At 40.5% G+C, this 26,288-nt stretch overlaps 1 protein-coding gene across 4 annotated transcripts in view; it reads left to right on the top strand.

Moving 5' to 3' along the window:
- The window catches only part of gcgrb (glucagon receptor b), a 50,936-nt gene that overhangs the window by 5,695 nt on the left and 18,953 nt on the right, over positions 1-26,288 (top strand). Inside the window, exon 1 of one of the 4 annotated variants that reach the window (XM_071505066.1) lies at positions 6,215-6,636. The exons of the other annotated variants lie outside the window; for them this stretch is intronic. The gene's annotated coding sequence lies outside the window, so the exon portion shown is untranslated. Of the gene's footprint in view, positions 1-6,214; positions 6,637-26,288 lie in introns of those variants that run through there. 4 annotated transcript variants of the gene reach the window in all.

Raw genomic sequence — 26,288 nt, 5'->3', positions numbered from 1 at the left:
CATTAGCAGCAGATTGCCCCTGCCTGGTTAAACAGAGACATTTTATCTGTCAGCGATAAATCTCATTAATTAATCTCCCCTGTTTGATGCTGATGTCATCAATGTAAGACAGCCCTATGGCTAATTAATCCAGGAAATGACCACCAGGCAGCTGAACATGAGGCTGTTCGCCTTACAGATGTTTTACATTGCTGAACTTTCACTACGAACACAGTATGGTTAAGGGTTAGGCAGTTTTAACTGGCATGTAACAGATCACGAGGGATCACAAACCTCTGGTAAAAGGATTACAACCATGTTTGCATAATAATGTATGTTCATAAATCAGTCTGAGAGTGAAAGATGAAGAGGGAAAAAGACCATATTCTAATGCAACACTACATACTTACATTATACTGTAAGCAATGATAAAAAAACAAAAAAAAACAAAACACAATGAAGCAACAGTATTCTATGACCATCAATATATTGTACATAATGCACACAATTTGGACAAAGCAAAAAAGATTCAATACTTCTAGTTTTGTGAAATCTTGCTGAAGCTTGTTGCAGTTTGCCAGCCTGAATTACATTATGAGACAATAGCATCCATCAACAGTGCATTAAAAACCATCTGGTGTAAAATCACTAGAAACTCAACATCCAGTTAAAATTCAACCCAAGAACTTGGATGATTCCGCTTAACCACCACATTAACTTCAATGCCTTCTCTCACTTTTACAATTTGTCTGTGTTATGTGAAAGTTTAGGGAAAGATTGTCTGGTTAGGGTGAAGGCTTATTCATACTGAGGGCCCACTTTGGTCCATGAGGCTCCACTTTGGTCTGTGTGACGTAAATGTTGTCATCTGCCCTCCTCAAGGGACTGTTATGCAAAATTTGAGCCTGTGCGGACTGTATTCATAGCAAGTGTGCTGACTGTGCATGCTCCAGGTAACAAAACTGAGTCTTGTTTTGATGAGAGGTTGTGCAAGAGAGCTGGTGTTACCCACATTTATACAATTTTTGTCTGAAACTATAGTCAGAACTCCTGGCCTTGTTTTCACTTGTTTCACAACTGTGTCTGAGAGAATTTGTTACCACAGATCCAGCTAATAACAGACCAATGATAAAGAAAGGATGCAGGCATTACCTGAGTCCCAGTGAGCTTCACTGTACTTCTGCAGTCACCCCGCTTGTCGGTCAGTGTGTTAACCAACATGCACTGACCTTGTCACTGGTCTGTTCTCTGACTGCTCATATTACTTAAGATGAGTGGCAACCAATCAATAAAGAAATAACAAGAACTCCAGGCTCCAGCATGAAAATTGTATGTGCTACATGTCTGTCCACCACCTCCAAAAAGGGCGCAGTACTTCTACGTTGGCACTGAAAGCCGGCACTGTACATAGAGTATATGGTGAGCTGGTGGAATTATCCATTATGGATGTCTGTGCTGGTAAAATTAGCATGCAGTGTGAAATCAAGACGCAGCAGAGTGTAGCAAGCAGTGCAACTATTTCCTGCCTGTTATCTGAACTCTGTGGTGCAGACGCTCTCATTAAATGTATGGCAAACAGCTTGCTAACTCGCAGCCATTAATATTTCTTAGACAGTCATTTGAAATGTGGTCTCAGCTATTAGCTTCTATGCATCCATACTGTGATGTTTATGTATGTGCTTGCAGTGCTAGTGTGGCTGCGTCCAGTGACGAGTATCTGGGTGAATTTCATCTTCATGCTGTTCTGTGAGTTTCTCTGACTGACTGTAATTGAAAACCATGAACCCGGTCCATCACATTCATTACGTACCTGCGTCATCCCTCACTCCACCGCTCCCTCTTTCCCCCTCTGACTTTCAGTGCTCCTGGTCTTTTACACCTTCTCCGATAAGAGAGCGGGTTCAACACACTCCCTTCGTTGTTCTGCTGTTTGTCTTTCTTCCACCCCCTCCCTTTATTTCATTATCTCATCGTACTCTGCATGAACCATCTCTGTATCCCCCACTACATTTCTTTCCCATACGTTCTCCCACTCCTGCAGCGCTTGCGCTCAAATTACCCTGGTCCTAATCTCCCTATATTTTCTCACTTTCTTTCTTGAAGCGTAAAATTGAACCTCTTCTGCCTTTGCCTGTCCCACTTAGCGCATTGTATATATGTGTGTGTGTGTGTGTGTGTGTGAGTGTATGTGTGTGTGTCAGCGCATAAGTGTGGGTGTAATCTGCTCCATTCTTCCCGTTCTCTACACGCCCTCCCCTGACCCAACGCTTGGAAGTTTCACAGTGGCAAAAAAATGCACCTTTTGTATTTGTTTGCACAAATAAGTATTCTGTCTTCGCTTGAGGACAAATGATGTCTGATGAGCTTCATTAAGAATAAAAATATGTGAAGAGAGAGCACAATGATAAAACAGAAGGAAAGGAGAGGAAGAATAGATAGAAAAGAGTGCTGGACAGGAAATCTAGCCCTCAGATTTAATTTGACACTGGTAGTAAAGTTTGTTAGGTAACCAGATATTTTTAAATTATTTAAGCTAAACATCATTTGAAGTTTCTTTTAAAATACTTTCATTGGTTCCAACTATGTAGTAATGTTTTATTAAAAAAGCCACATTGTGGCTCTGGGGATGGCAATGTCAGTATGTCAGTCAAAACTTTGGTCTAGACTGAAATATGATGTTTTGTAGAGATATTCATGTTCTCTAGAGGATGAAACCCCCACTCCCCCACCCCCAACTTCCTTTTTTTTCTTTTTTCTCTTTTTAAATGGATAACATTAAACCTCCTTAACATAAGCATTTAAGCCTCTTGTGTGGCTGTGGTCAAAATCAGTCATCTTATCCGCCCACACTATGTAAGATTTGGGAGGTGTGCAGGCCCTGGGACCTACAGTCACCCATAACACCCCTGACTGTGTAGGTTCACAAAGACATTTATGCGAATCTCCACAGAAGCATAATTCCAGCTTTACTTTTCTTTACTATGAGTTTCATACCTTAATCTGCACAATTTTCCAAATATGAACCAGATAAAATTTATTCAACAAATCGTTATAGTTTTGGCATTATTTTGCTATTTATAATAACCCTGTGTGTATCAGTGAATGTAACATAGTGTAAAGTATTTGATGTATTTTATGGCTAACTAGTAAAAATGACTGAAAAAACTAGGGGAGAACAGAGGAGAACGTGGTTTCTTGCCCTGAACGTGTGTGTGTGTGTGTGTGTCTGTGTGTGTGTGTGTAAAAAGCCAGAGTAAAGGCAGTGTTTCCCATAGGGCTGGAGTATCGCAGTGTAGGTTTTTACTAAGTGCAATAAATGGACCAAAGACATGCTGGGAGCTAAAGTGATCTATTATACATAACAGGCTAATATATAATATGATCTATTGTACATAGCCAGAAGTAAAGGCAGAGAAAGAGGAGGGAAAGAGAGAGAATGAGAGAGAAAGAGTGTGTGTGTGTGTGGGGGGGGGGGATTTGTCTGTGCTCTTTATCTGACATTTGGATGAGACAAATGACATTTTTGACACCATCAACACAGATCTATGGTCGCTGCTGTTTCCAGATGCAGATGAAACCCGACCAACAAACTCATTTCACTATTGACTCTTTAGTTGCCATAAATAAAGAGACAGCAAATATTGTATGATGAATGAACTCTAACTAACTCTATCTCTTAGATACAAGCACAAGCCCAAGATTGAAGGTATGAACAATATTGCCGTGGATATGTCCAGGCTTGTAGGTAGATCACACTGGCAGATGATGTCCTTCTGAGCTTTACTGACTGAGGTTTTGTCTGGTTATGTACACCCATGAATTTTTGGTAGTACACGTGTGTGTGCGTGTTGTTATGTAAGGGACAGTAGTGCTTTGGGAGACAGTATTTATAATTAGACAGGTGAACATTTACCCTCTGGGATATCACTTACCCCTCTACGTCTTTCACCAACTTCCAACTAATGTTTTAGTCATGCCGCTCGTCTGTCGTCATGACTCCTGTTGTTGGGACAACCATTATCCCGGCTCTCCACGGGACAGCTGAAGTCTGTCCTGATGTCAGTCCACTATGCCGCAAACCTCCCATCCATCCTGTCAAGATATAACTGAACAGTGACAGTGACAAATGAAGTGTGAGGTAACAATAAATGCTCGGCTGCTTTAAGCACAGTCACATGGAATTTGGAAAACAATAATAATAATAATAATTTTACATTTGATTTATAGGGCGCTTGTCATGGTACTCAAAGACGCAACAAAAAACAAACAAAAACAAAACAAAAAAATCTAAATCATTTGATCGTAAAATGTAGAATAAAAACCTTTGATGACATAAAACATAGCAGGAACCAGGAAAATAATGTTCAGCAAGTACAACTGATTACTTTTACCTTGGAGCCATGGTAGCAGCATGACTCTAATGATGGTGATGTTGGTCTGTTGGTTCACCTCTTTAGTGGAGATTGAAATGTCTCCATGGCTACTGGAGGGTTTTGTACAGACATTTATGATCCCCAGAGGACGAATCCTAATGACTGTGATCCTCTGACTCTTCACCATTCACATACACTGACAGACATGTGTATTCTACGGTTGCAGAAAATACTACGAACGAAGAATAACAAAGGCAGTTGCAGCGTTAAAATGCAAAATTTAACTGCACAACAGCTGCTGGCAAAGACAACAAGGTCAGCAATGCTTGTGATTCGTTATCCATGTTGCTTTCAGCACTGGTAGTCATAACTGATGAGACCCAATCAGGAGGCAGGTGCGTGTGTCTGTGTCATCGTTTCCAAAGGTCTCCGTTTTAGGCGCTTGAAAACTGTAAAGCGTGTAAAAACTAAAACATAGTAATGTGACTGCTACTTGAATGTAGCCTCAGCAGCAATATTAACATGGTAATAGACTTGTTTTTATACCTAAGGTTCACAGATTGTCATCGTAAGTCATAAAACTACCCATCAATCACAAGTAGACAACATGAGGTTCTGGGCAACTAGTCCTTCAAATGAAGCAACAAAGTACATGATTTGTAACTGTCCTCCAGAGTGACACATTTAGTGTTTTATGATCTGACGCCCACATCAGCAGGATGACATCATTTCTCAGTGTCTTTCAAAGTGGGCACAAATCGCCATTGCTAAAATGAAGCCATTTTCTGACACGGCTATGGTTAAGGTCTGGTTACCGGATCCTTCCAGGAGATTCCTGTTTTTTTTTTGTTTTTTTTTATCATTGTATTGACTGTTATTTATTATTGCATATATATAACGGTGTGGTAAAGTGAAATAAGTTGCAATATGGACATTTCTTTTTGAATGTCACAGACATAACATTATGTATATTGGAATGAAAATGGTGTGGGGGGTGGGATATACCAGAGACACGCTGTGTGTGTGGAGACAGTTGATATATCAAGTCATTATGTAGCAGATGTCGTTTTTCTTTGAGTTAAAGTCTCAGTAGGAACACTCTCTTTATCTAAATCTGTCCTCTACTTTTACATCTGAAAAAAAGAAATCTTCTATTATTTGTCATCTTAACTTTTAAATTTTTTAAATTTTTTTTGCCAGCCCCCAAATCTTTTAACTTTCGGTCGCTGATACAGTCTGCTGTCTCTGTAAGTGAGGCTGGCAGGGTTTAGCATCACATGAATCTGATCAGGCGTAATCACACTGTCACATATGAGCCAAATAATTTCAACAAATGTGCATGGTGATCCTGTGATTGCAGAACATGGAGGTTATTTCATGAAGCCTGTCCTCAGAGCAGCGGCACTCTGATTTGTACAGCAGGGTGTGACAGTGAGAGAAGACAGTGAGTGAGCAACGGGAAATTTATGAAGGTTTTTCTCATTGACGGACTCACTGACTGAACACAGACAGCCCTGTAGGATAATTACAGTGATTTCTCATCCATTTCCATTTCAGATTTCACTTCAGCCATATTTACACTTTCATCACCATTTTTCAAACCGAGATGTAAACAAAAGCTCATATCAATAATGTACAGTGGACGTTATTATTCTGTCACTATGATTAGAATAATAATAAAAACAACAATAAGGTAGATTAAAGGGAAATCTCAAGTTACATTTAGTCTCATTACTGCAAAAAAAGTTATTTGTGTGTACTTTGAGTATTTTTTAAATCAGTAATTTTCCTCTTACTTAAGCATTTTTTTTGCTCAAGTATTGCACTTTGCTGAATTTCATCATAATGCAAAAACAGAAGTCACATAATAAAGTCACGAGGAGCACTGAACAGAAGAAAGTGGCCAAATCAGCAGCTGCAGCAGAGGAGAAGCTGCTGATGTGTCTGTGGCCGCTGCGACACCTGCTGTGTTGCGTGACCGGCAGCTGCGTGCTGGCTCTGGCTAAATGCTAAAATGCTAGAATGCTCACGGTCGACCCTCCAGCTGTCAATGTTGTGTTCCCTCAGTGAGGTGAGCACCACATTTCTCCCGGCTCTGATAATCCCGGCTGTGACTGCAGAGCTGAGTGTTTGAAAACTTGGAGCAGCGCGGGGGGACAGAGAGGCTGAGGGGGCTGCTTATATTCTACAGTGAGGATGATCGAGCAGGAGCAGAGAAGTTGAACCTAGAGCAGACTGAGGAGGATTTTTGTGGTGCACAAGGCTCACAGAATGATTCAGACAGGTGAGTACAACAGCAAATCACTGACTGTTGTAACTCTGGTTAGAGAAGAACGTGTGGTGTAAAAGAGACAATATCTCTCATTCTGCTGCACCAATTTTGATCAATTTTTTAAACAGTTTGAAAATATTATAGAGGTGTAATGCTAAATTTCTGGAGTACTCTGAAGTGGTCATGAAAGATTACAGACCAAAAACATACATCACTGAAATGCACCAGACACTTCCAAATTTTTATTCTGCAAGATTGTTGTTGTCATCCCACAGGATGTGGGCTTGTTTATGAATCTTGATGGTTTCCAGGATTAGCAAACTGTAGCCAAACAAGAACAGGGAATTGGAAAAAGGAAGAGACAATATCAGTTAGAGGAAGTGGATTATATTTGGATTGGAGGAACGGGACGTGGATGACAGAGTGGAATACGAGTGATACAAGTTTAAAACACTTATCTAATCTTTCAGTATTAAGAACCCGAGAGGCTCTCACATATTTAATGCACTTCTGCAGTTTCTGATGAACAAGTCAAATGTAATTTTAATGTCCTTGTAACCAAAGGCTTGATCAGGTTTGGTTTTCAACAGATGTAAGCAAAGAAAAGAAATGACTTCATCCATAGTGAGCACTCAAGGACAGCAACACGCACACAGCAGCAGGGACGCTGATACTTGAATAACAACAAGTAATATAATTACAAAGCTAAATCACGCTTGAGGTCAGGTGTGAATTACTCATGCTGGATTTAGCCACTTGATCACGTCCTACAAAACAATCTCACCCAGATCAACTGAACAATCAGCTTAGGCAGCACAAAAGACCATCATCATGGTCATCAGTGTGTAGAGTGCCTGCCCAGCCCAGATCAATATGCTGTGGTCCTCAAGCATGGCAGATTTAGAGGCTGATTAAGATCTGCAAAGTCCCCCTGCATGTTTCATCCCACAGGACCCCAACGGCAACATGCATTCACCTCTACTGTCACTACAACCGACGCAACGCAAACAAGCACACACACCGTGACACAAGGACTTGAGTTTAACATCTCACTAAAAATCTGCTTGTTAAGAAAAATATCAACAACATAAGACCAACGTCTGGATTGAACAACTCGTTCAACCACTCCTTCTCAAGATCTAAACAAGGGACCTCCAAAACAAATCTACGGTGCCTCAGAGGAGTCGTGGAGAAAAACTCATTTGTGCTATTGATTTGTCAGTTAGTGCACAATGCTGGGTTTGACAGGCAAAACACAAATTAGATCCACGTATCTCAGTCCAATCAAAAATAAGACTGTGTTAAATGAAAGCTGTCCATAATGAGAGTGTGAAGGGTGCACACAATACAGGACAACTGGCATGAAAGTGACGATTTACACTAATTGTGCACAATATGCCAATATGTCAGGCCCTTTATTATCACACCAATCAATAGCAGAAATATTATTCGTTTTCAAAGTGTAGTTTATTTACCAGCTGAGACTGAACAAAATGCCTCCAGTGCTCTCACTAAACTTAAAAACAGCAAGACGGGCAGAAATGTTGAAGCAGGGCCACACAGCAGACCACATGGTCAGCATCAGGCTGTGAGAATAAACAATCATCTAATTCCAAATTAGTCTGAAATCTCATCATTTAGACAGTGCAAGCTGTGAGAAAACTGAAAGAACTCTGTCTTCGGTGTCACTGCTTTCCACCGCACTGCCATTCCTCCACCGTTCGGATGTGAATACCACAAACTGCTGCCATACACGTGTGTGATAGGTGAAGGCAGAAGAGTGGCTGGTCCCATGTGTGAAAAAAAGGCTTAAAAGGTTCCTGAGGTAGTGTTTGTTGTCACTTGTCAAATACCTGGTGTTCAGATGGAAAACAGCTCCTCCAAGGGGAGGGGGAGGCTGGGTTGGTGGGGGTGTGTTGCTTGAGACGAGACCAGTTTGACGACATCCATGAGTACAAAGGCTTATCAGATACAAAAACACTGCACAGCATTTCATAATATGACAGAGGGATTACACCGATTCAAAATTATCACTGAGACATCATTTTATATTTTGTATGCTGTGATAGTCATCAGGCAAAGTGTTTAAATACAGAATTAGTGTTGAAAAATGATCTACCAGGAATGTGTGCACTGCATACCTGTGTTTTATTGGACATTGCTGTCCCTGCCTGTGTGAAGAACTGTTACTATGCACTAGTGTTCGTGTGGATGTTGTAACAAAGAATGACTTCACTGCTGGAAGCTGCTGAACTACACTGACAAAAACCATTTTTATTACAAGGTCTGTAGAGGCGACCAGAGTTTTTTTTTTTTTTTTTAGCACATTGGAAAAATATGACAGTTAGTCACACAGCCATGAATGAGCCTTTGACTCTACTAAGGTACATCTACACACAACCACACACTTTCATTATCCTTTAGAGGGAAAATATTTGATCTTTTTTTGGTTCAGTGTCAGATCAGAAATGTCTCCACTTTGTGCTCATTGTATAATGTTCAAATGCACAAACACATACACATGCATAATGTGTTTACACTGTGCTATAAGTTACCAGGTGCAAACAGCTCCCGATGGCCCTAAAAATACCTCTGTGATTCATTTATGTGTTGAGGACGAGGAAAAGGGTGATAGGTGGTGGCTGTGATCTTTTCGTGGGGCCATCTGTCCTTGCTACTTCTCAGATGATCCAAACTGTAAAACAGGATTGATCTGGAAAATTCTTTTTATATGCAAAAGACAATTTTTAATTTAATTAATTTCTCTGTGGATAAAAAGTGTTTCAGTTATAGTGTTGGGGCAAAATATCTGTACAGGAAAATGTTGTATTACTTCCTCTTGCGTTACGTTATTGATACACTACACTGGCGCACACACACACACACACACACACACACACACACACACACACACACACACTGACAGACTAGAGATGCTGTCTGACACACAAACACACACACATATACCCTTAAACTACTCGGTGCTGTGTCAACAGCTGGGCTATATTTCCTTCGATGGAGGGAGCAGGCCTTTCACTCTCAAACACAGACACACGCCCGGGAATAAAAACATGCAGACTTCATGATGAGGAGTGCACCGGTCAACAGTCTGCTGCTAATGAGACCGAACATAAATACACACCCAGATACACACAAACACCTACACACTGGGCATTTTTCTGCAATCTGAATTACAGCTGGGAATTACAGATACAGAGACTGCAGTCTGCACCTCTGAATACTGATGTGGTAGAAATGTGTCCAGGTTTACATAAAACGTGTTGATTACGCTTCTTAAACGCCGTGTTTTTCTATGTGTTCATTATTTTTGAGAGAACGTGCATTTGTAACCTGTTTTTTTTCCTTTTTGTTTTCTGTAAACTCAATTTACACACATTAAAAAGATTTTAGTGAGACATAGTTGTATTTTTAAATATTTTAACTGAAGATTTGTTCTACTTCCTGGCAGTTCGACCTCTTGACAGTTCATGGCTATTTTACATTGGAATGATTACACATGTGGACTTGGACAAGTTGCCGTCTGTGTGTGTGTGTGTGTGTGTGTGTGTGTGTGTGTCTGAAAGAGGCGCTAAGCTAAGACTTTGCACATAATTGCTGCTTTTAGCTTTTATAGGAGCATTTTTTCTTCTACAGTGACACAGATATTGTGATGTTTCGTAGATAATTGTTCTACTGTGCCGGCAGCAGCCAGGGACATATTGTTTTTGGGTTGTCTGTCCAATGTCTGTCCAACACGATATCTCAGTAACGTTTTGACACAACCTCTTCAAACTTCTCAAGGAGGAACTGATTAGATTTTGGTGGTTAAAGGTCAAAGGTCAAGGTCAGTGTGACCTCACAAAACACTTTTAAGTTTTACTCAAGACTTCACACAGCAATTATGACAAAATTTCAGACAAATGGTGAATATTTTATAAGACTGTGGATAAACAGGGATGTAACTTGAAACTAGTCGTGGAACCATGAGGCGGTAATTCTAGTTTTGTAATGTATCGAGTACTGCAGATTCACTGTATCATGATACCACCGTAATTGTGGGCAGCGTATTGTGAGTTACTCAGTGATTCCCATCCCTGTTCAGTAACTCTCAGTAAAATCTGTGAGTAAAAACCTCCTCTGCTGACTGTGAATCAGTCTTGCTTCATTGTATTTGTGTGGGTGCTATGGCCGCACTCAGTGCTCAGCGTCAACCTGTGTTTGTGTGTGTCCTCGCTCCCCTCCTCGCTAAAACTGATCTCAATTCATATTTTCGTGCTTCGTCTGGTGACACAACAAGCTCAAGGCTGGTTGGAAACACAGCCAAGGCGTCATGTTGATATCTTAATGAAGCTGCCCCTCTCAGTCATTCGGCTCTGACACAGACACTGACAGTGTGATGTTAGGACTGGCATCTCTTACAGTGTGCCAACCGGTCCCTGCAGGAGCTCTCAGTCTAGTGATTTTTTTTTTCTGTCAAGTTTTGTTCACTTTGTCATTTTTCCTTTGAAGCAGACAGACAGCGAGGGAGAGTGGTGTCATCCACACCGGTGAGATCTGATTCTCTCGCTTTCTCTCTTCCATCTCCTTTATTTCAGCCACACACACACACACACACACACACACAAAACAGTAAACTTTTGTGATTGTTAGGTGTTGGGACTGTTTTCATCCCCGATTGGTGTTGTTGACAAAGCAATACTCCTGCTGAGTTTGTCTTCACATATCAATGCTCTGCTCTGTATGCACGCACGCATGCACACGCACACATACACACACGCACACACACACACACACACACACACACACACTCAATCACACTCATACACACACTCACAGACTTGCTGTTTTCACCTCAGGTGTTGAAGCAGGTCTGTATTGGCAATTTACACAACTTTTACTCTGATCCAAAGCACTCACACACACGCAGACACGCACCCTAAGCCTGTTGAGTGTAAATATTTGTGTGTAGCGGCAGGTTTGTCATAGCTGCTGACTCTCCGCAGACTTGGCTTACTAATGGACAGTGGGATGAAGCTTGGACAGGACAGAATGAGCAGTGGAGGGGTGATTATGGAGGGAGTGGGAGGACTGACCATACCAGCTCTGACACTCAGGTTACATAGACTGTGACTCTGTCGGGACACAGAGACAGTAGAGTAGAGATTCATTTGCTCCTAAGCCCCGGATGATCACTTGATAGGGGGGTGGATGGTAAAATCATTTTTCCATTATTTTTGATGAGCTTGAAGCATAAAATTTTAATCACACCACAAAAGTGACATCCCAGTCGGCGTGCCTTTGAGTTCTCGTTTCATGGAGACCTGTGCAGTGATGCTCTCCTTCGGATGACGGAGAACGTATGGTCCTCTCCTCATGCTTCCTCTGGGGCTCTTCTACATACCGTTATGCTCACATCTTGCTGTGATCCAGCTCTCCGACCGCAGCACAGACACATTGTAAGACAATGCTGCATATAAGTCAGTGCACAGATACTGTACGCTTCAGTAGTGGGATTTTGTATTTGTGGGTGCGGGGGGTTGTTCCTTTATGTGTTGCATGCATGGTTACGTCTACTACAGAACACGTCTAAAGGGTCTTGGAGGAAATTAAGTGGGTACATAATTGTGTGTGTGTGTGTGTGTGTGTGTGTGTGTGTGTGTAGGGCCTCAGTCTGTGGGCTTATGCATTATTAATGTTGATCAGGAGGAATGAACAAATGTGAACAGTTGGCTACACCAGATGAACCCTCCAACTCTCATCGTATCGTCGTGACATCATATCATCAAACACCTCATGTTCGCAGCTCCGAGAGCCTCCACACACATCAGCTGATCTGGCCAGTGGGTAGATGCTGGCTTAAATTTCTAATTTACTTTATCGCTCAGGACACAGCCAGTGGCATGTGATTAAAAAAATAACAGTTGGTAATTTAGTACAGGAGGCGCATGTGCGTCTGTCATATAAACAGTGACGTCTGATCTGGAAATGAGATCAGTTATGGTAAAAAACTGGGTCACATTCACAAAAAAATACTGTATGCACTCATTGCTTCCAACATGGGCACATTTTCTTTTACACATCACAAGTTTTGCTTGATTTTGTTCAGTAAAAGCAACGAAGACGATTAGAACCAACACTAGAACCGACATTTATTGTGACATGTTCTCGCCGCTTGTGGGTTTCCTCCAGGTACTCTGGCTTCCCCCACAATTCAAAGACATCCAGGTTTAGGTTAACTGGCAACTCTAAACTGGTTGTAGGCGTGAGTCTTTGTCTCTATATGTCCCTCCCTGTGACAGAGTGGTGACCTGTCCAGGGTGTACCCTGCCCTCGCCCATAAAGAGGAACGCTAATGAATGAATGAATTAATGAATTTGTTACTCAGTCTCTTTAAAGTGGCAATCTCATTTGCATTTTCATTGAAATAAATGTCTGTTCCGTCACTCTATCGCCGAATGAGGTAACACAATGGTGATTGAGCCTATGGCCCACTGATCCAAGTAATATAATATTTATATATTTGCAGTTTTACAAACTGGGTGTCTGTGGTGATGTTCCTGGAAAAAATGCTGTATTAAGTTGTTGCTAATACAAACAAAACATTTCCTGCTACTGCAGCTTTACATTAAAAGCATTTAACAGGCAAAACACAAGTTGACGTTTATTATGAAGTAGTCACAAGAATTTAGTTATACAAGAGTTTAGTTCAGCAACTACCAGTATTGTTCATCAAAAATTTGTCAATACAAAACAAGACGATGGCATTTTCTGACAGTGGTTAAGTTTGAAGTATTGCAGGGAAAGCAGCCACAGTGAGCTGCTAGATGAAGACCTGCAGGCGACAGGCTGCACACCTTCAACTTCTCAGGCTTCGTCCACACTGTTGTGGACGTGGCCACAATGTTTCCATGTTTTCCTTTTTAAACGCTGTTTCACAACTACAACTCAACCCTGGAGCTTGCAGACTCATGGCGTGTGCAGTGTAAAGTCAGATCACAGAAATGTATCGTAGAGATGCTCTCCAGACTCACCATCACTCAATTCAGCTTCTTGAACGGTGTCATTTACAGTAACAGTATACAGTATCTGTGTCCACAATCTGTTTCACTGCATGTGAACTGTACAGATTTTTGAATACATTGTAAAACATCTCCTTAACCTTCAACCAATTGCCAGCACTTAACAAGTTAACATGAAAACAGTTTTACTTAACAGAATCGTTCAGCATGGTCGTTATGTATGAAAGACCTACACATTTGTGGTTATGATTACCCTGATTACCCTGTGATATAGTACAATACACAGTGATTACGCAGCACTCGAATAACGACGTCTCCATCACTGTTCATTTTGTAAATTCACAGGGCAAAGTTGAACAAAAGCGAACTCTGACCAAGTCTCCAAAAACAGCAATGGTATAATTTGAAGTTCATCAGCTACATGAGCTGCAGTTGAAGTGAATAGATGGTGCAAGTATTCGCAGGGTGGAGCTGTAATGTGGCTGTACCTTTATACCTTACAGACCTTCTTTCACGGCAGACATGGAAAAGACTGTAGTTCATTTAGACGTGCCAGCTCCAGAGTCCTGGTATTGTTCACATAGTTTCACAGACATTGCTTACAAGGATAAATAAACTGAAAAGAGCCGTCATTAAGGTTATTAGCTCCACCTGTGCTTTCCTTGCTATGACAAGTCAAAATCTCTTCTGTGTAACAAGTTTATTCCTAGATGATCTCAGCAAACTCCCAGCACAGCTGAGCAGAGATTTAATCACTCAGAATAATTGAAAACACCTGTGTGCGTGAGCGGAGTCTTTAATTGTTTTAAGATTGGATTCCTTTCTGCCCTGGGAAGCCTGCTTTCTACGCTGTCACCACACTGAGCAGAGCCACCTGGCTGTTATAAACACGCTTCCCTGCAGGATTCTATGAGCCTGCAAATCTGTGAAAACAGGTTATTTGTCTCAGAGGTCGATGGTGTGTTGTCCTCACTGGTGTCTAGAGGGCCACTTCTTTTGTACTATTTTTTGTTTTCATTCAAACATCCAACCACAAAAAAGCCTATTTACGCCCATGATGGTGCTAAATACCACTGTTCACAAAATCCATTCTTGCAGACTGTTACTTACATTACTGTATTGGAGTTTGGTTTTTTTTGAGTGAGTCTGCGCTGCGTTACCATCTTTGACTCTGCAAAAAGGCTTCCTTTATACATGCTCACTCACTGATGTGCATCAAGTCCTCCAGCCTAAACGTTAATTTCTAGGTCATTTATTTACGACCCATTGGAGCGTACAGGCAGCGGGCATACCAGACCTTCATTTTCCTGGTAAAAATAGTAAACACGTGGTTGAGGTCATGGAACAATCTTAGTTTGGTTAGGTTTGGGAACAGAAACAACTTGGTTCAGTTTAGGGAAAGATCATGATTTGGGTTAGAATAAGTACTTTGTCTAGGTTGGAGGACCTCCACCCTCATGGTTGCAGTACTAACCATAAGCTAAAGGTCTTTCTGAAGGACATTAGTTATGGTTAATTGATTTGAAATGGGAAATGAATAGCAGTCTCCCATGTCAAAGTCCCCAACCTCCACCCTATACTGACTTTTTTGCTCTATAACATCACCTGACATCATCTATAACAACATCACCCTTTTTGCTCCTGTCATTACTAGAGGTGCTAGAGGTCAACTAACAATAAAACAGAACTATGGGTTGTAATAAGCTGCTTTGACAGACGACCTAAGCTCGTATTTTTATGGAAGGACAGTCTCCTCCACTGGGACATCATTAATGACATTAGCTACCTGTGCTTTTTGGCTGCTGTGAAAAGGGTCTGTCAGAGACTCGTTTTGGCCATTTGGAAAATATTTGGATTCACACACATATTGAAATTAGCAGCAACAAAACTGGCTTTAGACATCTGCACACAGACATCTTTTATTTGCAGGAGACTAAATCAGCAGCTTCAATTTAACAGGACATGTAGTCAAGTTTTACCTCTTTGAGCTTTTCTGAAGACAGCATAATAAATCTGATTATCTGTAATATGATTTAAAGTGAGTGAGGCTGCAACCAAACAAACTCAGCTGAGTTATGAGCAGAGCTCATGGATGCAAATGCATGCGCACACTCTCTGTTTTGTACACAAACACACACAGAGAAAGATTTAGCCCTGTGTCTCTAGATGCCTCTGGCACATATGGGTCTATTTAGCTTTAACAGAATTATCAAATTATGTTTCCTCACTAAATCTGAGAAGTATCTCATTTGACAGAGAAAAATGGACCCAAATTCAACTTTTCATATTACAGAGATTCCCTGTTACAAATTGAGCCCATCAGAGAGAAATGAGAAAAAGGGAGAGATAAGTTCACGTTTGTCTTTTTAATTAGTTTCAAATTAATTAAAGTGATACCTCCAACATGTTAAATGGATTTATTGAAGATAAAGTAGACTTTTTTTCTTTTACATTTGTAAACAGCAAATAAATCATTTATTTCTATTCACACGAGGTGATGAAACAGTTTGAAGTATTTGAATATAAATAACTTTATTGAGAAGTTTGTGGGGTTTACAAATAAACTCTAAGAATGATGACAATTGACTTCCAGTAAAGTGCTGATAGTTTAGGATCTAAGATGTTTACAGCTCATTAGACATGCAGTTTTAAAGCCCCTGAAAACGTGGCCTCAAATCTTAAGTAGTACTGTAACATTCAACATTCATAATTAAATAAAATATAGTCAAAGTTTAAAAACATGCTTATATATCATCTATCAACAACCGAACAATGATTGTTCATAGTTTGATTGACAGTGACCAAACAACACACCACCACTTGTTTTCAGATTCTGATTCAGATGATGCTAAATCCTGATTGGTGCAAAGAAGTAAGTGACATCGCCTTTTTATACCTCCATGCCAGCGACAGCCAGGGCCAGGGGCATTATGTAATGGCAAAATGTGGTTCTGGAGACACCTACAGTACTGTATTGGTAATTACCACTGAGGAGGATTTGAGTACTTTGTGGACAGATTTTTGTCATGACAACCAAACAAGGCACCTGTCACACTGGGTGCTTCTTCAGTGAGTCATGGCAAAGACAAATGTCCTTATCTTAGCCCCTCTCAACTGGAGTGCCCCAAGGATCTGTACTGGGACCCATCCTCTTTGTACTGGGACCCATCCTCTTTGCACCAACTCTTTGGGTCCAATTATCTGCTTGCATGGCTTCTCATGTCACTATTATGCTGACGACACACAACTATACCTGTAGTTTCCACCAGAAGACCCACTGTCGACCCCACTGCGTGGATCTTGGCCTGTCTCTCTGAATATCTGCATGGATAAAGAAACGGCACCTTCAGCGAAACCTCTCTTAAACTGAACTCCTAGTCATCCTGGCCAATCAGTCATTTCATCACAATATCAATATCAAAATCGCTTGTACCTTCTTGTGTTTCTTGCGACCCAACCAAGGTCGCAAGAAACCTGGGTGTCATGTTTGATGACCAGCTATCCTTCTCTGACCATGTTGCATCAGACTGTTCTCGTCTGTGGTTCCCCGATGGTGGAACAAGCTACCGATTGCTATCAGAGCAGGAGCATCCCTCTCTGTCTTCAAGAATCTCTTGAAAACTCATCTTTTTTGAGAGCACCTCCGTAAACCCCCTAACATGCCTAACTAGGACTTACTATGCACTTTTGGTCTTTAGTTGACCTCTTTGCACTTATTAAATAGATGTAATACTTAGTATTTATGCCAAGACTTCCCACGGCACTGAAGCTTAGTGATGTCCCTCACTCATAAGTCGCTTTGGATAAAAGTGTCTGCCAAATGAGTACATGCAAATGTAAGAAACTTTGTCAAAATGAAGGCAGAGTTTAAAGGGTACCCATGTAATCGGGTATGGAGAGTTACAAAGTAAATTTACTTGGGTACTGTACTCAAGTATGTTTCAAGTTTTTTTTTTTTGGAAACTTGTAACTTTTACTTCACTACACTTGAAAGACAAATATTGTACTTTTGACTCCACTACATTTCTGTGAAGTGCGTGTTACTTTGAAGCAGAGCTTTTCATCAGTGGAATGAATTTTATTTTATTTTTGAAAATGTGATAGGGCATACACTGTGTTCGTCACAGGAAAAATAAAAATCACAGCTGTCAGTCATGTTGTACTAGCTGCATTTTTGAACAGCTCAATTTGAACTTGGCCTAACAACAGATACATAAAATATAGATGAGACAGAAGATTCCTCATCTCAAGTCCACAATTGAAATTTTAGAAACAAAGAAACATTCCTCTTGTTTTAAATGTTTGTTGGGTTTATCATGACCAAACTTCATCACTGCCTAAAAAAAGACAGAGAGACAGCTAGAGGTATGTTAAATTTAGTTTGATCCAGAGTCATTAGGTTCTGTAAATGTGGAACAATATAACAATGCATTGACATAAAAAAAGTACTTTTGAATACTTAAGTTATTTTAAAGGCAAGTACTCCAGTACTTTAACTCAAGTAAAAATTTGACTGAAGAAACTTTCACTTGTATTAGAGTAATATTTGATCGGGAATATGTATACTTTGACTCAAGAAATGAAGCTGTGTAGTTTGTCCACCACTGCATGTAGTAATGACTGGTTCTCATAGGTCAGGATGGTAACAGGCATAGAAGCTGGTGGGATCCTATCACAAGATGGTCTCTAGTTGTTCCTAAACCAAACCTAACCAAACCCTGCTCATAGAGTTGTCACATTCTATGAACTGATTTATTTGTCCAACAGTGATTCCTAACAGTTATGGACGGCATAGAGGGTCAGACTTTTTTCCATTTCCAGAGTCAGCAGGATAATCTTGGTCATGTTGTTAAGTTTTTTCTCAGTTTTCTAAACTGAGTGTATTAAGTGACATATTACAATCATATTAGAATCTATCGCCATGGTAATTCAAAGTAAAAGTTTTCTAGCGTGCTCTTCTAGTAGCTGCTGCATATTGTGGAAACGACTGGAAACTGATTGTTTCCTCGCAATAGTTTTGACTGGGTTCTCCCAACGGTGATATTCATTTATGTTTCAAGAGAAAACAACTTTATTTCGTTTTCAGTAAAATCTCCAGGGAGTGAATCTGCCATGAATATTTTGTAGATGTAAGATTGTGTCCCCAATATAAGCTGTTCAGCTTCATAATTCTGATCAGTCCTGTACATTACAATAAAACACTGTCAAAAACCAAATTGTGATGAAACAGGATATGACACTGACAGCCAGAAACACTTGATTTGAATGTCTCAGTTGTTTTCTAAATATTAATATGCTCACAAAATCATCCTTTGAAGGTTTTTTGTAATCTCATTAATAAATTCCTGGCTATGTGAGGGGATCTAACTCTCTGCTGTCATGGTAACTATGGCAAAGCTACTCAAATTAGCCTTGGACAATACAATTATATTTCAAGGCAAAGTTTGTGTTCAGATTGTTTTTTCACAGTGGACTTTTTTTTTTTTCTTTTTCCATTTCTGTCATGTTTCCTGGATTTTTAAAGCAGTTTGCTAAAATCTGCCCAGTAACACAAGGTTACTGAGGCAGGAAGGGATGTGGAGCTTTGGCTTTATCCAGCTGCTTTTCCCTTGATGCCATATTTTACCAACCTCTGGGCTTTATAAATAGCTTTCCATTTTCAGAGAGTGAAGATAATGACCTTTATTTCATCAAAATTACATCCTTATAAAGCATCAGCTATCCTTGGCTATTCATTGTGTGATATGTGCCAGTTTATTTTGAGGGAGTTGATTGGAAGTTGTATGTTGCATTTTGTGGTTTATAACTGATGTGTGCTGACTTTCAATCACTTGTCAATTTTTAGATCCCATGTTTCCTCCTTAATTGTCACAGCTGAAAGAATTTACAGAGAACTGGGCTGCCAATAACATTTATCAGAATAAACAGAATAAAGAAAAAACGTGTGGTATGGAATTTTTATATGCACAATTGTTTGGCCATCACTCATCTTTTTCTGTCTGTTTGGTCAGAAAAAAGTCTCCCAGCGCTCATCGGTGCTGGTCACTCTGGTGCATCAGGCTTCCAGAGACCTGTCTGTGTCCCTCATGTTTGTGGCTATCACAGGTGTGACGGTGTGTGTCGGCAAGTGTTTAGCAAATGTACCTCCAGCAAATGCGTGACAGGCAGGTTGTGGGGTTAGTTTGGATATGATACACACTCACTTGTGACATTTCTCCCCTCGGGGATGGGTTGTGGGAGACACTATGGATCAGCCCTGGTTCATCTGTCCTTTTGTCCTTTCATACACCAGTCCCCTGATTGTGTGTGATATCAGCTGCCAGAGTTGAACAGTAATGCATTACTTAGTAAAGCATTAAAGTAATGTGATTACTTATCTAAGAAACAAGTATTGTAAGGGATTGCAACGTGAAATCCAGCAGTTACCAACAATTACAGTGCAGCTACTGATCCTACTAACACTCCTTTACTTTGACATTTTTTTTTGCTCTATTCACATGTTGTTTCTCTTACTTTAGCATTCTAACATTAGACACAAGTAAATTCGATTAAGATGTCACCTGGGTTAACTTTGTTCAAAGGCTGTGTCTGAGGGTAAAAAAATCCACCTTCCAGCAGCTAATTTACAGGGGATTTATGTGTAAGTAAAAAACAAGATTTAATATTTTACACCTCGGCTGCTGTGAGCTTTAGAGGTACAGGTGAAATTGTTAAGTAACCTTTGGATAGAGCCAGGCTAGTTGTTGCCCTGTTTCCAGTCTTTCATGCTAAGTTTAGCCAACCAACTGCTGGCTGCAGCTACATACTTAAAGGACAGACATTAGAGTGGTGTCATCTCATTATCTCTAGAAAGTGAATAAGCATTTATCCCAAATATTTCAAACTATAACTTAGTGATGTTGTCCTCATTGTTTTATTCTGGCTTTTCAAACTGGAACTGATTGGTCAGAAGGAAAGTGTTAAGGGGAGGAAGTGGTCTGTTTGCCATATGCTGGCGCCTTTTCTTCTCCTAAGCCAGATGCATAAACCTACAGTAAGTTACATAAGGTCACATATTTTCTACTTTATTTATTTATTTGATTGTGTAAGTAGTGTTTGTGTGCATTCGTGTGTGTTGGCAGTTGTGGTGTTGTCCGTTTCCATGGGAGAGAGGGTGTGTATGGGAGCCATGCGAGGCTGAAAGAATATATAGCAAGCAGGATATCTGTGGTATAAGAAGCATTTTTATGGAGGAGTCCAGGGAGCGCACGACTGTGGATTTAGGGTCTGGCTCCTGGCATTCTCCACGGGACACTGAGAATGGTATGTACTGGCCAAGCGTTCTTCCCATGTGCTCCCCCTCTCTATCTATCTCCCTCTCTCTCTCTCTCTCTCTCTCTCTCTCTCTCTCTCTCTCTCTCTCCTTCGTTCACACACAACTTTTACGACGCTCATCTGGACACCGCTGGGTTCATCCAGACCCACCTCTGGACACTTGCCTTCAGATGCAATATTGCCATGATTTCATATTATTAGACAGAAATACAATCTTATTCTGAACCTAATGACGAGCTCACGGCTGCTCGGACCATCTGCCAGTGGCTCTGTGGTACCCACACTTCTTTCCAACCCAGATGTCGTCTAAGTGGAAGTGGTGATGATTTAAGCGTGATATTTTTATCAGCGCTCGACACCAAATCTCCACAATAGAGAGAGGCATGAAGAAAAGCACTGACCCCCCTGCGTCTTTATTTCTTGCATAATGGCCAGACAGCATGGGACTGACATACAAAACAGTGCAGGTCACTGAGTTCTTTAGCGCAGTGCTAAAGGAACTAATATAATGTGTTTGCAGAGTAAATGCACATTTGTAGGAGCATGTGTAAACTGTTCCTGATACTGGTCGGGTTTTGGTCAGGTGCTCACAGAAGATGTAAGAGTGAAGCCCTGCCCCTGTCAGATCCTCATGTGCTATTTCTGTGTGTTTCCCACTCCACTGACCTCCCATATGAGCCAAATCAGACAGGAAATACGATGGACAATTCTCCCTTGAGAAGGCAAAAGAAATAATTAGGAAGGGAACAGGGCAGGATTCTCTGAAAGCTTTGGCTGATGGCATTTTTCCCTATGTCTGCAAACTTCAGCCCGTTTGCTTTGAGAGCTTGGAGCGTTATGAAGATTGGGGTGTGTGTGGGGGTGTGTGTGTGTGGGTGGGGGGCAAGGAGAACCTCTGATGAGAGGAAGAGGGAGAGAGAGAGAGAGAGAGAGAGAGAGAGAGATGAAAAGAAAAAAAAGATGGCTCTCGCTCAGCTTGTGAAGCGCAACATCTGCTGATGGAGCAGATTCTGGGTCACCTCCATCACCCACCTCGGTTGATCATAACACAGCCTCACACGCTTGCATGCACACACACACAAACACACCCGCACACACTCACGCCTTGGTGATTGTCACTATCCAAGTGCATCTGATTTGCCTTAACCACTGTCACTGAAGAGGACAGCAACCTGAAAAGGAAGCTACATGATTGGCCTTCAAGGACGAAATTCAAATTTGTGTACGTCGCTTCGCTGACATGCATCACAGTTGAAGGTCAGTTGACCCACAAAAAACGACGTCATTTTTGTCATATCCACACTTGTAGACAGTTAAGTTTTATTTTTCTCAGGTGTGAGACATAATTTTTTTAATTTTCTGCTGATACCCAGTTACAGTGAAGGTGAATACATTTGTTTGGTGCTTGAGGTGTTATAAATTACATTTTTTTTTAAATCTACAGCAATTTGTCTTTCCAGAAACACTGTTATCATTACTCACAGAATCCTACTGTCATTGATTTTCATGGGGAGTGTTTCTTTGGTAGAAAATACTTCTAATAAAAACTGATGTATGGATTATTATTTTATATGCACTGTAATGTTTCAGTGCTTCAGTGAAAGGCACATACTAAATTTCAAAGCTGTTGTCATGGCTAGATATAATATCCCCAGGTCAATAATGGGCTGGTAAATCTTTAATGAGCTATAGGATATATGTTACTGTAGCTGTATGAACTCACTGTAAGAGCTACAGAAGTAAAACAGAGAATAAAAATAACCATCTGACAGAATCCTCACTGAATGTAGCACTGTAGCCTCATAATCTTCCAATAATCTTCCAATCACAATCTCTAAAACCTTTTATTATAAACTTCACACTGATAATGAACTGCTATTCATATTGTTATAGTAATAGTTCTGCTTACAACTTACAGTACTGACAACCTGTGAGAGACTAATACAAGAGGACTTATTTAAGTTCAAACAAAACAAATAAGTAGCAACTTGGTAACTGTGGTCGACATAAATATGAACAAACATGAGATCCAACCTTGATAATGTCAATAAAAGCAAGCTTAGCCATACAATCAATATCACTTGATCTGCTGTTATTAGGCTGAGATTAGATTTTTGTCAATAAAATGTCAGAAAACTGAAAAAATACAGGTTTGATTTTCCCACAGTAAAAGATGATGTCTTCAAATGTCTTGTTTTATCTGACCAACAGTCCAGAACCCGGAGATATTCAGTTTACTGTCACGTATGTAAAAGAAAAGAAGTCCTCACTGTAAAGAGGTTGGTACCATTAAATCTTTAGCTTTCACATTTTTGCCCGTGAACAGACTATAATTATTCTTTTGATTATTAAAATAACTGCCACAATCCACACTTTCATAGTCCAGCTCTTCTTCAGACTAGCAAAGCCAACCGAAACAAGATGTGTTAATTGCTCGTTAAAGCTGAGAGAAATCTCGGTACATTGAGCGAACACAGCAAGCTTACACATACTCATTTTTAAAATAAATAAGACTATGACAAGATGTGATAATGTCACTCAATATCAAAGACAAAATGGAAAAGTAATTATAAACGTTATGCCCTTCAACCAGGTGCTAAACAAACACGGAATACATTTTCTTTTTCTTTCTTTTTTGGTTTTGATGTGAGACATTCAACATGTTGACATCGTTGTCCATCTCTGCCTCCTAACAACAATTCAACTTCGATCCTTCATAGTACGACTATATAAGCAAATAATAACAAAGCCTTAAGCCTTAACACCTATGAATAAAAGCAGTTTTAGTACTCCACACTTAAGGTCATTTAAATTCAATGCCACAAGAAGCAGGTGAAAAAAAATGTGTTTTTTGTCATTTGGGTGAAGTGACCCTTTGCCTCATGTCCTTATAACAAGTACTTTGCAATGGTCAGAACGAGAGAAAAAGAAATAAAAAAAGAAAATGTCATGCAGAGAAATGATATAGGAGCTTAGGAGCGGTTTGCTGTCAGTCTCCATGTGGGGCAGAGCAGCTCGCCGAGGCAGAAACAACATAATTACAGCTCTGTTTAGCTCCATTACAGCTACTGCACTCCTGTCGCTGTTACCACCTACATACTCTCCATACCCTGCCTAATTGCCTGCTCCTCATCGCATAGTGAAGGCTTATTGATTTAAACAACATAATTGGGAGGTGCTCGTGGTGGGTAATGCAATTATTCAATAACACTATGCCACAAACACAAACACCCAGCAATGCAGACAGCATGACCTTAATGATAATGTGGAATGGTCTGTTTTCCTGATAGACTTCATTAGTGGTCACTTGATCGTTTGGGATCAATGTCCTTGATGTGTGATAAGTAGTTTTCCTTAGATTTTCAAGTGATTTGCTGTCACACGTCCCACTCCACTTTCTCGTCCCTGCGTTTTTCTCCAGGACAAACATATTGTGCGCTTTGATGGGAATGTGTGAGGAGCGGTGTGAGGCACCGTCTTACCTCTGACAGGAAAATGAAAAGAGCAAGCTACAGTCAGGAGGATGTGAATGGAAGAGACAGACAACATCTTCCATGCACTTTGCAGTTGATAATTCAAACAAAATGATGAAATGCAGTGTTGTTATCAGGGATGTTGTTTAATTCATCAGTAGACGGAGGAGAGCAGGAGGCTGCTGAGGCCTGTTGATGATTTGTGTTATGTGCTAAAAGTGCAAAATGTAGCCAGTAATTATTATTTTTTCACTTCTGCCTTTTTTTCCCTAGAGAGAGAGATGGGATATATGTGTGTGTGTGAGTGTGTGTGTGTTTGTGTGTGAAGGAGAAAGACAAATGAACAATGCAAATGATGGCTCAAACTCAGGCAAATGTCCTTTGGGAAATGTAGCTGCAACACTGACCACACACACACACACACACACACACACACAAACACAGGAGTGTGTGGTCATGTGTTTTGATTTACATGCAGCTTCATATGAACAGCACATTATTCAGGAATATTCCAAAGGAAAAGCTGTGACTCACGCAGGCTGATTGTGCCCATAGAAATCAGTGAGCAGATATTTTCTCGCTGTCTATCTCTGGCTTTGTCTCGCTCCTTAATAACACACACACACACACACACACACACACACACAGACAGACATACACACACACCATCATCATCATACGATACGGAGCTTTTTCCACTGAATTGTCATGTAAAATAGCTCCAACCCAGCTGTTTGGAAGACGGATGCAAACATTGGCTCAGCAACAGCAGCAGTTCAGAGAAGGTTTCTCTGAGTGAATGTGCAAATGTAAAATAAAATAACAACCTTACTCGTAAGTATAGTAGGGATGAGTCATACAATTTCTCTTAAGACATTTGAAAATAATTCATAATTCAAACCAGAGCCTGAAAAGCATTTGGACTGTAGATGCTGTTGGTTAAAACACTAACACTAGTCTAGAGGACTTTTATGCTTTTACTTTCAGCAGAAGATGATTTGTTCTGAAAACTTTATTCACAAAAAAAAAAAAAAATTGTCTGGAAAAGCTCAAGAATGCACCGTCATCAAACAAAGGGTGATTTTTTCCTCTCCCAGACAAGGTGACATTTTGTAGGTGCAAAGATTACATCCAAGTGTAACATCCACAGTGATGAAAATTTACTGGTGGATTGGAGGATTTAATTACTGGCCTTAAACCTGAGGTGCTACTACAATGGAAGCAGAGATTTACAGAGACTTGAAAACACATGTGGATATCCTCATTCCACAGCAGTCTGGTTTGTGTGTGTGTGTGTGTGTGTGGGTGTCTGTGTGTGTGTGTGTGTGTGTGTGTGTGGGTGTGTGTGTGTGTGTGTGTGGGTCTGACTTATAACAAATTTCAGACTAAAGACTAATTAATTGGGGACGGCTTGTCCAATTGGGAACAGAAGCCATGTCCTCAATTGGGAGAAAGCTGATTTTTCGGTGTGTGGTTCAGGTTATGGCTAGGGTAAGTCCCCAGGAAATGAATACAAATCTATGTAATTTCCCCAAAAGTGACAAAACTAAACATGTGTGTGTGTTTGTGTCTGTGTGTCTGTGTGTCTGCCCTTGAGGTCGATAAGGCTATCAGTACGAGACAATCCTGTGATTATGTGCTGTCCTCTGGTCAGTATTGTGGTTAAATAAAAACAGACACACAGGCCCTAGCAGCCCAGTGACACACACACACACACACACACACACATATGCACACACACACACGCACACATGCTCTCATATGCCCAGCAACCTTAAATCTCTTCATGTGTGCATACAAGGGGGCCTTGGAAATGAATTCACAACTTCCAACTGTCGATTACAAAAATACATGACCT

The sequence above is a fragment of the Trachinotus anak genome, unplaced genomic scaffold (assembly GCF_046630095.1).
Source record: "Trachinotus anak isolate AG129_WGS33_773 ecotype Australia unplaced genomic scaffold, CSIRO_AGI_Tana_v1 ptg000019l, whole genome shotgun sequence".
NCBI lineage: Eukaryota > Metazoa > Chordata > Actinopteri > Carangiformes > Carangidae > Trachinotus > Trachinotus anak.
Note: the sequence above shows the minus strand (reverse complement) of the source record. Positions and strands in the feature narration are given on the sequence as shown.